The following is a 16,770-nucleotide window of genomic DNA, read 5'->3' as shown; positions in this document are numbered from 1 at the left end:
CAAACTAGCCAGGGATGGCCCAAAACAACAGGTGTAAAAGGTGAACGGAAAAAAATCAAATAAGAAATGGTTTCGCTATGATTACCAGAGACAGTGAGGGTTAAAGGTAGCGTCTCACGCTGAGTCCTGGGGAGAGGACTACCATCCAAAGCGAACAAGGCCGTGGGCTCCCTTAACTGTCTGAGAGGAATGTCATGTTCCCGAGCCCAGGTCTCGTCCATAAAACAGCCCTCCGCCCCAGAGTCTATCAAGGCACTGCAGGAAGCTGACGAACCGGTCCAGCGTAGATGGACCGACAAGGTAGTGCAGGATCTTGAAGGAGAGACAGGAGTAGTAGCGCTCACCAGTAGCCCTCCGCTTACTGATGAGCTCTGGCTTTTACTGGACATGAAGTGACAAAATGACCAGCGGAACCGCAATAGAGACAGAGGCGGTTGGTGATTCTCCGTTCCCTCTCTTTAGTCGAGATGCGGATACCTCCCAGCTGCATAGGCTCAGCACCCGAGCCGGCAGAGGAAGATGGTAGTGATGCGGAGAGGGAGGCAACGGAGAACGCGAGCTCCTTTCCACGAGCTCGGTGACGAAGATCAACCCGTCGCTCTATGCGAATAGCGAGTTCAATCAAGGAATCCACGCTGGAAGGAACCTCCCGGGAGAGAATCTCATCCTTTACCTCCGCGCGGAGACCCTCCAGAAAACGAGCGAGCAAAGCCGGCTCGTTCCAGTCACTGGAGGCAGCAAGAGTGCGAAACTCAATAGAGTAGTCTGTTATGGATCGATTACCTTGACATAGGGAAGACAGGACCCTGGAAGCTTCCTCCCCAAAAACAGATCGATCAAAAACCCGTATCATCTCCTCCTTAAAGTCCTGATACTGGTTAGTACACTCAGCCCTTGCCTCCCAGATTGCCGTGCCCCACTCACGAGCCCGTCCAGTAAGGAGAGATATGACGTAGGCGATACGAGCAGTGCTCCTGGAGTAAGTGTTGGGCTGGAGAGAAAACACAATATCACACTGGGTGATGAACGAGCGGCATTCAGTGGGCTCCCCAGAGTAACACGGCGGGTTATTGATTCTGGGCTCCGGAGATTCGAAATCCCTGGAAGTGGCCGGTGGATCGAGGCGGAGATGGTGAACCTGTTCTGTGAGGTTGGAGACTTGGGCGGCCAGGGTCTCAACGGCATGTCGAGCAGCAGACAATTCCTGCTCGTGTCTGCCTAGCATCGCTCCCTGGATCTCGACGGCTGAGTGGAGAGGATCCGAAGTCGCTGGGTCCATTCTTGGTCGGATTCTTCTGTCAGGTGCGTGAATGAGGACCCAAAAGCGAATTAACAAAACAGAGTTTCTTTAATGACGAAACACAAGTAGGCTCAGATGGACAGGCAGATTCCGACAGGACAGGACAAGGTTAGATGAACTGGCAGATTCCGACAGGACAGGACAAGGTTGCAGCAAACACGACGATAGTCTGGTTCAGGCATGAGAAACACAAACGAGAATCCGACAAAGACAGAAGCAGGAACAGAGAGAGATATAGAGACCTAATCAGAGGGAAAAAGGGAACAGGTGGGAAAAGGGGTGAACGAGGTAGTTAGAGGAGACAAGGAACAGCTGGGGGAAGGAGGGTAAGAAAAGGTAACCTAATACGACCAGCAGAGGGAGACAGGGTGAAGAGAAAGAACAGGAACAAGACACAACATGGCAATACATGACACGTATATAATACAAATCAAGGTGAGGGCGATGGAAATGCATTTGGCGGTTGATCTACTTCTGTTCTGTAAATGGCACTGTGTGCTCTTTTCAAAGGATGGATTCCAGTCTCCCCAGGGCTATGGGATAAGGGGCGTCGGGGGTGGTCTGCCGGGCATTGGGATGCCAACCCAACTCGGGATGAGGAGGGCTTTTAGCAGGTGGAATAGTGGGGATCAATTGGAGGTTTACTTAATAGCCATACAAATATCACGGTACAGCTATATAGACACTCAATCATCATGTTACTTTTTAAAGGTACTTTTACAAACATATTTTGATAAATAGAATTGAAAGTTGTCTCATTATGGTAAGTGGTGAAATAACTATAGCCAGTTACACTTGTAATGGCTTAGCAGATAATAAGAAAAGACGATCAGTATTTCCTGGCTAAAATAGAAGGAATGTAATATATATTGTTTACAGGAAACTCATTCATTCAACAATTTTAGTAGAAGTTTTGTGAAAATAGGACTGTGGGGGTATTTCTCCCATGGGCAAAGAAATTCAAAAGGGGTTATGGTATTAATTTACAGTAATTCTGATCCAAATGTGCACATTTTCCAAACAGATCATCAAGGTAGATGGATAATTTAAAATATGTTATTGGACGATGAACAGATACGGCTTATTAACCTATATGGTCCAAATAATGACGATCCAAGCTTCTGTGAAAATATATAAGAATTTATCAATTTTACAAGCAACACTAGACTCTATAATTATGGTGGGACATTTTAAAATGGTCTTAATTAAATACCTCTATGGACCAGAAAGGAAATCACACTACAAACTATCACCCTCAGGCACTTAAGGAAACCATGAATGACATGGATATATTGGAATTATATTGGATACATGGAGGCTTAAATACCCTGACCTAGTGAGATATACATGGCGGAGGCTTAATCAAGCTAGTCATCTTGACTACTTTCTTATGCCATTCCCTCTGGCATATAACGTTTTAAAAGTGTTGAGTGCGGTCGGATCATCACATAATTGGAATATATATTACTCTTACAGAATTTCTACATGGGCGATGATATTGGAAATTTTATAAAAGCCTACTAGATGATAAATTGTTTAGAACTAGTGCAGAAGACATAAAATAGGTACAGCAGATCCCCTTATTGTATGGGGCACTTTTAAATTTGCCTTTAGAGGCCATGCAATTCTGTACTCACCTATAAAACAAAAGCAATTGTACGCTGATGATTCATGTTTTCTTTTAAAACCACAATTAGAATCTCTCCACATCCTCAGAGGATCTAGATACTTTTGCCATCCTCTCTGATTTAAAACCAAATGATGATAAGTGTACTATATTACACCAAATTATGTATTGGATCACAAAAAAAGTTTACATTTTACATTACTGTGTAGTTTACCAATTAAATTTCACATTAATAATTTTTTTATAGAAAGTTAGCAAAAATAGATAAGATCTTGCTCAATTTTATTTGGAATGGCAAGCCAGATGAGGAGGAATTGGACCAAAGCGCAGCGTGGTGAGTGTTCATTACTTTTATTGAAACTGAACACTTAAACAAAATAACAAAGAATACACGAAACCAAAACAATAAGAAGAACACTAAACAGAAAACAACTACCCACACCACATAGGTGGGAAAAAAGCTACCTAAGTATGGTTCCCAATCAGAGACAACGATAGTCAGCTGTCCCTGATTGAGAACCATACCCGGCCAAAACAAAGAAATACAAAACATACAGAAAGGAATATAGAATTCCCACCCAAATCACAAACTGACCAAACCAAAATAAATACATAAAAAGCTCTAAGGTCAGGGCGTGACAGAATATGAAATTAATCAATATTAAAGTATTAGACCTCTCACTAAAGGCATCAGTCATACAAAAGTTATACTTAAATCCAAACTGGTTCTCTAGTAAGTTGGTAGGAATGTCTCATCCTATGTTCAAGAATGGCCTTTTTCCCTTTATTCAGATTACAACTGCTCACTTTCAGTTGTTTGATAAGGAAATCTCCAAATTCTCGTTATTCTTTAAACAAGCCTATAAAGTTGGTTGCAATTTCAGTTTAATCCACCTGAAAAGACAGAACAAATAATACAACAAATATTGTGGTAGTGAGGTCTGCACAACGCATCACCTGGGGCAAACTTCCTGCCCTCCAGGGCACCTACACCACCCGAAATCACAGGAAGGCCAAAAAGATCATCAAAGACAACAACCACCCGAGCAACTGCCTGTTCACCCTGATATCATCCAGAAGGCGAAGTCAGTAAAGGTGTGCATCCAAGTAGGGACCGAGAGACTGAAAAACAGCTTCTATCTCAAGGCCATCAGACTGTTAAACAGCCATCACTAACATTGAGTGGCTACTGCCAACATACTGACTCAACTCCAGCCCCTTTAATAATGGAAAATTGTATGTAATAAATGTATCACTAGCTACTTTAAACAATACCACTCCATATAATGTTTACATACCATACGTTACTCATCTCATATGTACAGTGCCTTGCGAAAGTATTCGGCCCCCTTGAACTTTGCAACCTTTTGCCACATTTCAGGCTTCAAACATAAATATATAAAACTGTATTTTTTTGTGAAGAATCAACAACAAGTGGGACACAATCATGAAGTGGAACGACATTTATTGGATATTTCAAACTTTTTTAACAAATCAAAAACTGAAAAATTGGGCGTGCAAAATTATTCAGCCCCCTTAAATTAATACTTTGTAGCGCCACCTTTTGCTGCGATTACAGCTGTAAGTCGCTTGGGGTATGTCTCTATCAGTTTTGCACATCGAGAGACTGAAATTCCCACTTGTTGTTGATTCTTCACAAAAAATACAGTTTTATATCTTTATGTTTGAAGCCTGAAATGTGGCAAAAGGTCGCAAAGTTCAAGGGGGCCGAATACTTTCGCAAGGCACTGTATATACTGTAGACTATACCATCTACTGCATCTTGCCATCTTGATGTAATGTATCACTAGCCACTTTAAACAATGCCACTTTTATATGTTTACATACCCTACATTACTCATCTCATATGTATATACTGTACTCTATCATCCACTGCATCTTGCCTATGCTGTTCTATACCATCACTCATTCATATTTTTTATGTACATATTCTTGTTCATTCCTCAGAAATAGAGGAAGGACTAAAAGCAAACAAAATATAACCATTGTAAAATAGCTTGTGTCTGTAAAATGTATAATCTGAAGGTAGAAGCCTAAGTGTTATTGTTTATTAGTTTACTCCAATTGGGGGAAGGGTGGCAGGGTTTGCAGGGAATAATAAAGGCATATTCTAAAAAAAGGTATGTATGTGTATGCATATGTGCATGTACGTGTATGTATATGGATATATATATTTACCAAAAAAGATATGGGGGATTGGAAATGATGCAGACAATTACATTGAATATTAAGCTGATCCACCCTTAAAAAGAAGATATACATATATCAAATCAAATCAAATTTTATTTGTCACATACACATGGTTAGCAGATGTTAATGCGAGTGTAGCGAAATGCTTGTGCTTCTAGTTCCGACAATGCAGTAATAACAAGTAATCTAACTAACAATTCCAAAACTACTCTCTTGTACACAGTGTAAGGGGATAAAGAATATGTACATAAGGATATATGAATGAGTGATGGTACAGAGCAGCATAGGCAAGATACAGTAGATGGTATCGAGTACAGTATGTACAAATGAGATGAGTATGTAAACAAAGTGGCATAGTTTAAAGTGGCTAGTGATACATGTATTACATAAGGATACAGTCGATGATATAGAGTACAGTATATACGTATGCATATGAGATGAATAATGTAGGGTAAGTAACATTATATAAGGTAGCATTGTTTAAAGTGGCTAGTGATATATTTACATCGTTTCCCATCAATTCCCATTATTAAAGTGGCTGGAGTTGAGTCAGTGTCAGTGTGTTGGCAGCAGCCACTCAGTGTTAGTGGTGGCTGTTTAACATATATATGCATAGACCACCACCCTTGTCTTACCAGAGGCTGCTGTTCTATCTTGCCGATGCAGTGTAAAGCCCGCCAGCTGTAAGTTATTAATGTCGTCATTCAGCCACAAATACAGTTAAGGTCTACGTGATCGTAGTTTATCTGTTTTATTATCTAATGATTGTACGTTGGCTAATGGGACTGATGGCAAAGGCAGATTACCCCCACGTTGTTGGATCCCTACAAGGCACTCCAACCTATGTCCCCAATATCTCTGTCTCTTCCTCCTGCAAATGACGGGGATGAGGGCCTTGTCATGTGTCTGAAGTAAATCCTTCGTATCCGGCTCGTTAAAGAAAAAGTATTCTTCCAGTCCGAGGTGAGTAATTGCTGTCCTGATATCTAGAATATATTTTCGGTCATAAGAGATGGTGGCAGAAACATTATGTAAAAAAGAAGTGACATACAACGCAGAAAAATGTCAGGCATCTCCTCCGGTACCATTTAAATTATTCGCTAGGATGACTACCATCCACAATACACCACCACTTTTGTGATGAACACTTCTCAATCAGCATATTGTATATAGATCAACAGTTTTCTATGTATTTTTTGGTTAATATTCCCTTTTGTCAATAGTAGCTTCTACACAGAAAATCAATGAACATATCTATAGACTTTATGGAGGTTATGGGGGTGATGCTGTTGCCAGTCAGTAATATATTATGTCAAAGTTACCAATTAGGAAGATGTTGCTGTTCAGAATGACATGTTCATGGTCACAGGAATCTCAAAGTGCTAAGTGTTCAATGACCACCACGTATGAAGGGGGAGGAAAACAGACAGAAAATCTCTACCACACCTTAACCAAGTCATCCAATGTTTGCTTCATGAACAATTGTTGTATCTTCTGAAATAAATACAGAATACATTTTGTTTCAAATGTTTTTTTTATGCTAGTGAGTAATTTAGCAGGTCTGTAATAAGTATTGTGTTGAAATGTGTATTCATGACTTCTGAGCCTTGCATTCCATTTGTATAATGGCTTGACAGAAGTTACAGGGCATCAGGAGATGGCTCCTTTCAGTGAGGCTAAATAGGTAAAATACAAAGAGACAGCCTTGGCGAGTAAAAAGCAACCCTCGCTGTGCACATGAGTGCATCAGCTTTCCATGAAAGTCAGAAATCATTTTTTGGAATTCCGATGGCTTTTTCTACTATATCTGCGTCTGCCCGCTGAGTCATCTTAATGCCTCGCAAATCAATCAGGCCAGTGGTTAGAGTGTTGGACTAGTAACCGAATGATTGCCAGATTGAATCCCCAAGCTGACAAGGTAAAAATCTGTTGTTCTGCCCCTGAACAAGGCAGTTAACCCACTGTTCCTAGGCTGTCATTGAAAATAAGAAGTTGTTCTTAACTGACTTTCCTAGTTCAATAAAGGTCAAATAAAAATAGAACAATCCAAAAGCTTACTCTACCAATCTATTAACATTAGCCTGATTAAAACGGTTGGTAGTATGAGAAGAGCTGCTCACTTACCCAAAGGCCAGAGGATTAACATACAGATCCATATGAATCAGCTAAACAGTTTGTGACATGGAGACATATGGCTAATCTAAATCTCACTTTTAATCTCATTAGCATGAATGGTTTGTTGGATGTTGGTGTGTGTCAGCTGCTGTTGGGGCAAGCATGGAGGCTTATCAATAGAAGGAAATAATATAGATGAAAATGTTATCTTCAAATATTTTTATTTCCGACTCATAGAAAATCATGTCCATTCTCTCATGGTTCCGGTGCACAATTTATTTCCAAAGTGTTGGTCAGTGAGCTGTGTGCTGTCAGTGGTGGACTGTTTCACCTACGCCAAAGGAAAAAAAGATCACCCAGCAACTGTGTCTAAGGAGCCCGTTAGTGGGGAAAAGAGCTTTGATTCCAACCCCCATAATTCTTTGAAAGGGGGATGCTTATTATGCACCATTCTGTGTGCTGGGCATCTCTGGGATGGCTGGGGCAGCAGCTTGCGAGATTATTTTAATCTGCGTCAATGACAAATTGCCAGGGTGACAAGGCTGACAAAACAGAGGAAGCAGGTACTAGATTAAGCCACTAGATGAAAAGGCCTGGGTGGTACTCCTACATGTCTTTTCTTAATTAACAATCACATATCAAAGGGCCTGATGATACCAAAGTAAAAAACATTAGTGATTGTGTTATTTTTGCATTTGAAGGTTGTTGGACGGGAAATAGTGAGGGGACTGTACTAGGTACACAAATACGCACAAACTCAGGCACACACCTGCACATGCAAATGTAACCACACACACACACGCGCACACACAGGTCAGTCTATGAAGTTCCTCCCAGGAGATATTTGTTATACTAAGGGCAGCAGGGAGCAAATATTGTTTGTAATTTTCATTATTGATTGTTCAAAGAATATATTCTGAAGCCTTGTAAGTGATTTAAATAAATAATGAAGTCATAAATAAATGTGCTATTAATATATGTCCCACTAGTGTACTTCTTACAAATGCCTCATGTGAGTCAGTGAGGTGAACAGCGTGCTTCTTCTTCTTCTACGTTTATGAGGTATACTGTAAGAGTCCAACACTTCATTTGGAGTCCAAGTCACTTTTCTGATAGTGGCTCCAGTGCAGGGCTGTGCACAGACCTTTTCATAAGCACATTTGTTTCTGCAAAATAAACAAATAGCAAGCTAGTTAGTGCCTCCTAAAACATGACTGACAACAGGAAGAGGGTGGGCCATCAGCTGATTATTGATGTTAATGATAGTTATCTGGCCTGATTTTTTTTTTTACTGATTGTTATTTATCTTCAATGTTCTTAAATAATAACTTCAGAATATATTATTCATAATCTTCTAACTCAAGATATATATATTTTTTTACTTCTACCCCAATTTTGGGAGAGGCGAATGTCAAGAGCTGTGCATCCTCTGAAACACAAACCAACCAAGCCACACTGCTTCCTGACACAATGTACACATAAACCGGAAGCCACACCAATGTGTCAGAAGAAACACTATGCAACCATGTCAGAGTGCACTGCACCCAGCCACTAGTGCACAATGGGACAAGGACATCCCTGCCGGCCAAACCCTCCCCTAACCCGGATGACTTTGGGCCAATTGTACGCCACCCCATGGGTCTCGGTTGCGGCGGAGCCTGGACTTGAACCCAGAAGTGGCACAGCTCGCACTACAAGGCAGTGCCTTGGGCCACTGCACCACTCAGGAGGCCCTGCTAGTGACTTTTTTTGCTAGAGTATAGACTTCCTGTGTAGATGCAGCCGACTGAGGAAGGGATGGAGATGGATCGAAGCGAGGGTCATTGATGCAGCCGCTCCTCTCTGTCATTCTGCCTGCCTATGCTGTGCATATCAGCCAAATATTAATGATGTAAATCAAGTGTTGTCAAGTGCTAATCTGTGCTATCAGTGCACATGCCTGCTCCAGTGTACTGTTTGTGTTAGTGTACCGTAATTGCTGGACTATTAAGCGCACCTGAATATAAACCGCACCCACTGAATTATAAAAATGTATTTTGTACATAAATAAGCCGCACATGTCTATAAGCCGCAAGTGCCTACCGGTACATTGAAACAAATGAACTTGGTCACTATCTTCCTCCTCCTGTGCACTGAAACCTCTGAAGTCATCTCCTTCGGTGTCGGAGTTGAATAGCCTCAGAATTGCTTCATCTGATGTTGGATCGTTTTCATTGTCGCTCTCGTCACTTTCATCCTGAGGCAAATACCCCGCTGAGCTCATGCTGCCCCTTCAACACGCAGCAGTCCAGCCTTTCGAAACCCGTTGATGATAGTGGATTTTTTGACAATGCTCCACGCTGTCAGGACCCACTGGCAGACTTGACCATAAGTTGCTCTTCGCATGCGGCACGTTTTAGTGAAGGATTTCTCCCCACTTGTCATCCAAGCCTCCCACTGAACAAGGAGCGCCACCCTAAATGCACAATTTACACTGATGTCGAGTGGCTGCAAATACTTTGGGCCATCTGCTTTTCTTCCCTCTGAAAGCTTTTGTTGTCTTTCTGCACTGAGTCAGTTCCTCACACTGCTATTTCCAACGTCTTATCATCGACTCATTAAGGCCAAGCTCCCGTGCAGCAGCTCTATTTCCTTTTCCAACAGCCAGATCGATCGCCTTTGACTTGTAAGCTGCATCATATGCATTTCTCCGTGTCTTTGCCATGATGAGGGTGACAAAATTACTACCGTAATCAGAATGATGGGAAGTTTGAGCACGCTCGATTTACATCACATTATGTGACGGTGCTCAGTTTTTTGGCGGCATGAATCTTGTGAAAGCGTTAAAAATCCATAAATTAGCCGCGTCATTGTATAAACCGCGAGGTTCAAAGCGTGGGAATAAAGTAGCGGCTTATAGTCCGGAAATTACGGTAGTCCTAATGACTCTATTCATTCCAACTAGGAAGCAATGCAAGGCTACAACAGAAAGTCTTCCACATTGATGTCAAATGAAAAACATGACACTTTGTGGTTGACAAAACACAAATTGAGAAATTGCAACTAATCTTTGCAATACTGAGGGTCTTCTCTGGGCCTTTCCAGAGTCTTCGCTCATTCTACCTCAAAAACCACGACCACCACCCCACCCCCCTCAATATGAATGCAGACAAACAATCACTATTACTAGGGGTTAAACTGGATCATTTTTTTATTATTTTTTATTAAAAACCTGTTAGTTTAAGGTGCTCATCACTTCAAGGACTTTCAAGTGGCCACTCGACAAAGATGATATCAATAGTTCCTCCTTAGGCCATACTCACGTAATATACTTGAATGGAGATTGTCAAAGAGGCCTTGGTGAGAGAGGTCAGCAGTAGAAGTGTGACTGAGTCAGCAATAAAAATGGCACCACATTCCCTACATATTGCACTAAGTTTGACTAGGGCCGGCCCATTGGGAATACATAGGGAATAGGGTACCATTTGAAATCAGGGATTTATTTTTTTATTTTTTTCACCTTTATTTAACCAGGTAGGCAAGTTGAGAACAAGTTCTCATTTACAATTGCGACCTGGCCAAGATAAAGCAAAGCAGTTCGACACATACAACGACACAAAGTTACACATGGAGTAAAACAAACATACAGTCAATAATACAGCATAAACAAGTCTATGTACGATGTGAGCAAATGAGGTGAGATAAGGGAGGTAAAGGCAAAAAAAGGCCATGGTGGCAAAGTAAATACAATATAGCAAGTAAAACACTGGAATGGTAGATTTGCAGTGGAAGAATGTGCAAAGTAGAAATAAAAATAATGGGTTGCAAAGGAGCAAAATAAATACAGTCGGGAAAGAGGTAGTTGTTTGGGCTAAATTATAGGTGGGCTATGTACAGGTGCAGTAATCTGTGAGCTGCTCTGACAGTTGGTGCTTAAAGCTAGTGAGGGAGATAAGTGTTTCCAGTTTCAGAGATTTTTGTAGTTCGTTCCAGTCATTGGCAGCAGAGAACTGGAAGGAGAGGCGGCCAAAGAAATAATTGGTTTTGGGGGTGACTAGAGAGATATACCTGCTGGGGCGTGTGCTACAGGTGGGAGATGCTATGGTGACCAGCGAGCTGAGATAAGGGGGGACTTTACCTAGCAGGGTCTTGTAGATGACACGGAGCCAGTGGGTTTGGCGACGAGTATGAAGCGAGGGCCAGCCAACGAGAGCGTACAGGTCGCAATGGTGGGTAGTATATGGGGCTTTGGTGACAAAACGGATTGCACTGTGATAGACTGCATCCAATTTGTTGAGTAGGGTATTGGAGGCTATTTTGTAAATGACATCGCCAAAGTCGAGGATTGGTCGGATGGTCAGTTTTACAAGGGTATGTTTGGCAGCATTAGTGAAGGATGCTTTGTTGCGAAATAGGAAGCCAATTCTAGATTTAACTTTGGATTGGAGATGTTTGATATGGGTCTGGAAGGAGAGTTTACAGTCTAACCAGACACCTAAGTATTTGTAGTTGTCCACGTATTCTAAGTCAGAGCCGTCCAGAGTAGTAATGTTGGACAGGCGGGTAGGTACAGGTAACGATCGGTTGAAGAGCATGCATTTAGTTTTACTTGTATTTAAGAGCAATTGGAGGCCACGGAAGGAGAGTTGTATGGCATTGAAGCTTGCCTGGAGGGTTGTTAACACAGTGTCCAAAGAAGGGCCAGAAGTATACAGAATGGTGTTGTCTGCGTAGAGGTGGATCAGAGACTCACCAGCAGCAAGAGCGACCTCATTGATGCATACAGAGAAGAGAGTCGGTCCAAGAATTGAACCCTGTGGAACCCCCATAGAGACTGCCAGAGGTCCGGACAGCAGACCCTCCGATTTGACACACTGAACTCTTATCAGAGAAGTAGTTGGTGAACCAGGCGAGGCAATCATTTGAGAAACCAAGGCTGTCGAGTCTGCCGATGAGGATGTGGTGATTGACAGAGTCGAAAGCCTTGGCCAGATCAATGAATACGGCTGCACAGTAATGTTTCTTATCCATGGCGGTTAAGATATCATTTAGGACCTTGAGCGTGGCTGAGGTGCACCCATGACCAGCTCTGAAACCAGATTGCATAGCAGAGAAGGTATGGTGAGATTCAAAATGGTCGGTAATCTGTTTGTTGACTTGGCTTTCGAAGACCTTAGAAAGGCATGGTAGGATGGATATAGGTCTGTAGCAGTTTGGGTCAAGAGTGTCACCCCCTTTGAAGAGGGGGATGACCGCAGCTGCTTTCCAATCTTTGGGAATCTCAGACGACACGAAAGAGAGGTTGAACAGGCTAGTAATAGGGGTGGCAACAATTTTGGCAGATAATTTTAGAAAGAAAGGGTCCAGATTGTCTAGCCCGGCTGATTTGTAGGGGTCCAGATTTTGCAGCTCATTCAGAACATTAGCTGAGCAGATTTGGGAGAAGGAGAAATGGGGAAGGCTTGGGCGAGTTGTTGTGGGGGGTGCAGTGCTGTTGACCGGGGTAGGAGTAGCCAGGTGGAAAGCATGGCCAGCCGTAGAAAAATGCTTATTGAAATTCTCAATTATGGTGGATTTATCAGTGGTGACAGTGTTTCCTATCTTCAGTGCAGTGGGCAGCTGGGAGGAGGTGTTCTTATTCTCCATGGACTTTACAGTGTCCCAGAACTTTTTTGAGTTAGTGTTGCAGGAAGCAAATTTCTGCTTGAAAAAGCTAGCCTTGGCTTTTCTAACTGCCTGTGTATAATGGTTTCTAGCTTCCCTGAACAGCTGCATATCACGGGGGCTGTTCGATGCTAATGCAGAACGCCATAGGATGTTTTTGTGTTGGTTAAGGGCAGTCAGGTCTGGGGAGAACCAAGGGCTATATCTGTTCCTGGTTCTAAATTTCTTGAATGGGGCATGTTTATTTAAGATGGTTAGGAAGGCATTTTAAAAAAATATCCAGGCATCCTCTACTGACGGGATGAGATCAATATCCTTCCAGGATACCCCGGCCAGGTCGATTAGAAAGGCCTGCTCACTGAAGTGTTTCAGGGAGTGTTTTACAGTGATGAGTGGAGGTCGTTTGACCGCTGACCCATTACGGATGCAGGCAATGAGGCAGTGATCGCTGAGATCATGGTTGAAAACAGCAGAGGTGTATTTAGAGGGCAAGTTGGTTAGGATGATATCTATGAGGGTGCCCGTGTTTAAGGCTTTGGGGAGGTACCTGGTAGGTTCATTGATAATTTGTGTGAGGTTGAGGGCATCAAGTTTAGATTGTAGGATGGCTGGGGTGTTAAGCATGTTCCAGTTTAGGTCGCCTAGCAGCACAAGCTCTGAAGATAGATGGGGGGCAATCAGTTCACATATGGTGTCCAGAGCACAGCTGGGGGCAGAGGGTGGTCTATAGCAGGCGGCAACAGTGAGAGACTTGTTTTTAGAGAGGTGGATTTTTAAAAGTAGAAGTTAAAATTGTTTGGGTACAGACCTGGATAGTAGGACAAAACTCTGCAGGCTATCTTTGCAGTAGATTGCAACACCGCCCCCTTTGGCAGTTCTATCTTGTCTGAAAATGTTGTAGTTTGGAATTAAAATGTCTGAATTTTTGGTGGTCTTCCTAAGCCAGGATTCAGACACAGCTAGAACATCCGGGTTGTCAGAGTGTGCTAAAGCAGTGAATAGAACAAACTTAGGGAGGAGGCTTCTAATGTTAACATGCATGAAACCAAGGCTATTACGGTTACAGAACTCGTCAAAAGAGAGCGCCTGGGGAATAGGAGTGGAGCTAGGCACTGCAGGGCCTGGATTCAACGCTACATCGCCAGAGGAACAGAGTAGGAGTAGAATAAGGGTGCGGCTAAAAGCAATAAGAATTGGTCGTTTAGAACGTCTGGAACAGAGAATAAAAGGAGGTTTCTGGGGGCGATAAAATAGCATCAAGGTATAATGTACAGACAAAGGTAAGGTAGGATGTGAATACAGTGGAGGTAAACCTAGGTATTGAGTGATGAAGAGAGAGATACTGTCTCTAGAAACATCATTGAAACCAGGAGATGTCATTGCATGTGTGGGTGGTGGAACTAATAGGTTGGATAAGGTATAATGAGCAGGACTAGAGGCTCTACAGTGAAATAAGCCAATAAACACTAACCAGAACAGCAATGGACAAGGCATATTGACATTAAGGAGAGGCATGCTCAGTCGAGTGATAAAAAGGGTCCAGTGAGTGGAGAGGTTGGTTGGGGGTCACGGCGATTTAGACAGCTAAATCGGTAGCAAGCTAGCATAGAATGGAGGTCTGTTATTAGCCAACTCTTGCGTTCCGTCAGTAGATTAGTGGGTTTCCGTGTGGTAGAGGGGATTAATCCAAATCACACAACAACAACACAAATAAAAACAATAGATATAGTTATAGAGGCCCAAGAAGAAAAATAAATAAATAAATAAAGATAAAATAAAATAAAAATTGTCCGATTGTCTATTCAGATAGCAGCCGATAAGATAGCCAACGGCTAGCAGGCCGCAGATGGGCGCCCAGGCAACGTTGCGCCGGAGGAGCCAGCCGGACAATTCCCTCGGGTAGACAACGTCGGCAGTCCAACTGTGAAGGCCCGGTGGGGCTCCGCGTAGGCAGCAAAACGGGTCCGGATAGGTGACTGCAGCCCAGGAGTGATTGATGGAACTCTTCAGCTGGCTAGCTCCGGAACAATTGATGTTAGCTCCGGAATCGACGAAAGCCGATAGTCACACGGATAGCAGCTAGCTAGCTGTGAGATCCAGGTATGGATGTCCAGAGCCAGCGGCCGAAATCCGGTATGTTCCGTTCCGAGCCGCGCTGCACCGCGCCGTACAAAACTGGCGATAGATTCTCGAGCCAAAGGACAGCCGATGACCACAAACCGTGGTTAGCTGAGTACTAACGATTAGCCAGTAAATAAGCTAACTAGCTTCTGAACCAGCTTCAGAGTAGCTTCTGGACCAGCTTCTGGCTAGCTCCCGGCTAGCTTCTGGCTAATTTCTGGCTAGCCTCTCGGAGGATTACAGATTAAATAATACTTTTTTATATAAATATAAATTGGTGAAGCGGATTGCAGGAGAGTGTTCTGAAGATGAGTTTTTGGAAAATTAAAAATGTATGTGAAAAAAAAGTTGTAAATATATCTATATATTTATATAAACGACAGGACGAGGACAAAAATACGTCTGAACTGCTATGTCATCTTGGGAAGATTGAAAGAGGCAAATAGCAAATGAAGTGCAACAGAGAGGCTTGAATTATGATACACTTCTACTGTCCACATGTAAATCAACACACACTCCTCGACCACCAAGAGCCCATCATAAGGGAAACCTATAAGACTATGCTAACAGTGCAAAAGAGTGCGGAGCTAAGTGGCTCTATTTGTTTAGCTGAGAAGGCTATGACTAGAGTATCCCCAGTGATGTGACTGCAGCTGCCACAGAGCCTGAAAAACGTAATGATTCCAGTCAAAGGATGGGAATAAGCACTGTGACTAATAAGGACGCCTCAGAGTTACAAGGAGTTAAGGTAGGTAATGACAAAACATACCTGTTCTGTCACTGACATGGAGTCTAAAAGTTCAGTCTATAACACAGCAATTTCATAATTGATTCATCATACTGTAATTCATCATGAAGTCAAGTCTATGCAGTACACACACTATAACAAACTATCCTGGGCAGAAATGTACACACACTACCCAAGACTGAAATCCTTGCAACAGAAAACCAGGCCCCGAATGAATAAACATATTGGGTCATGGGGGATATGCTCTGTTTGTTTGAAACACTTTCCACATTTGCACCATTGGTATTTCTAGGGGAAGGGCAAGCTTAAAATGTATGTCATCCACTCTGAAATTTGATCAGAGTTAAAACTGTTTACCAACTGTTTGGTGGCTGACATTTGTTGAATATGGCCTTTAGTAAAAGTCTGATGCATGAATGGCTTTGGTGATGAGGCTGTGAAGTAGTCACATCTCCCGTTAACCTTTTAGTCTCTTTCTTACATTGCATTTGTAAAGTACTCAAACCCCTTGACTTTTTCCACATTTTGTTACGTTACAGCCTTATTCTAAAATGGATAAAATAATTGTTTCCCCTCATCATTCTACACACAATACATGCCATAGCAAAAACAGTTTATAAACTTTTGCAAAAAAAAGAGAAAAAAAAATGTATTTACATAAGTATTCAGACCCTTTGCCATGAGACTCGAAATTGGGCTCAGGCACATCCTGTTTCCATTGATCATCCTTGAGATGTTTCTACAACTTGATTGGAGTCCACCTGTGGTAAATTCAATTGATTGGACATGATTTGGAAAGGCACACACCTCTCTATATAAGGTCCCACAGTTGACAGTGCATGTCAGAGCAAAAATCAAGCCATGAGGTCAAAGGAATTGTCCGTAGAGCTCTGAGATAGGATTGTGTCGAGGCACATATCTGGGAAAGGGTACCAAAAAATGTCTGCACCATTGAAGGTCCCCAAGAACAGTGTTCGCCATCATTCTTATATGGAAGAAGTTTGG

Source organism: Oncorhynchus mykiss, chromosome 11 (genome assembly GCF_057628025.1).
Source record: "Oncorhynchus mykiss isolate SJ-2025 chromosome 11, ASM5762802v1, whole genome shotgun sequence".
In the NCBI taxonomy this organism is placed as follows: Eukaryota; Metazoa; Chordata; class Actinopteri; order Salmoniformes; family Salmonidae; genus Oncorhynchus; species Oncorhynchus mykiss.
The sequence above is the reverse complement of the archived record's forward strand: the minus strand, read 5'-3'. Positions refer to the sequence as shown.